The following is an 827-nucleotide window of genomic DNA, read 5'->3' on the forward strand; positions in this document are numbered from 1 at the left end:
CTGCTGATTTCCTCTCTGAATCTTTTTGTAGGAAATCAGACTCAGATGTCCCAGTGAAAACTAAGGCTCTCTTAGAAACCACTTTGTTTCTTAACCCAAACTCTTTTCTTACCTCTTAAATTCCTAGTACTATGGATAGCATTTTTATACAAAAAACAAAAACACAGATTTTTTTAAAAACTCTCGAAACACTATCTATCATCAACCAGTTCCTCAAATAATATCCAATTCATCAGAGCAATCTTTTGATTCCAAAACCAAAATCTGTTTCAGATCTTTTCACTTTTCTTAACCCTTATCATCCCTCTAGGCCAAGCCACCAACATATCTTAGATGAATTCTGTAGTAAATTCTTCATTGCTTCTTTGCATTTTCATTGATTCTGAGTCCATTCTCAGTCACCAACCAAGAAATCTATGTATGAATCAGTCATAATACTGATCTCACACAAGGTCATGTTCATGTTCCAGTCTATCCCTCTAATATTATATCCTCACAATTTTCTCACCTCCATGTCCCAGCTGTAAAGGCATCTAATACTTAGAATAGAAAAAAGCTGTTTCTCTGAACTTATGGTTACCAGAGGGGAAGGGGAACAGATAGTTAAGGAGTTTTGGATTGACATGTACACACTGCTATATTTAAAATGGATAATCAAGAAGGACATACCCATATAGCACAAGGAACTTTGCTCAATTTTATGTACTAACCTAAATGGAAAAAAAATTGAAAAATAAGATACATGTATATGTATAACCAAATCACTTTGCTGTACATCTGAAACTAACACAGCATTATTAATCAATTATACTGCAATATAAAATAAA

The sequence above is a fragment of the Bos indicus x Bos taurus genome, chromosome 24, assembly GCF_003369695.1.
Source record: "Bos indicus x Bos taurus breed Angus x Brahman F1 hybrid chromosome 24, Bos_hybrid_MaternalHap_v2.0, whole genome shotgun sequence".
NCBI classification, from domain to species: Eukaryota; Metazoa; Chordata; class Mammalia; order Artiodactyla; family Bovidae; genus Bos; species Bos indicus x Bos taurus.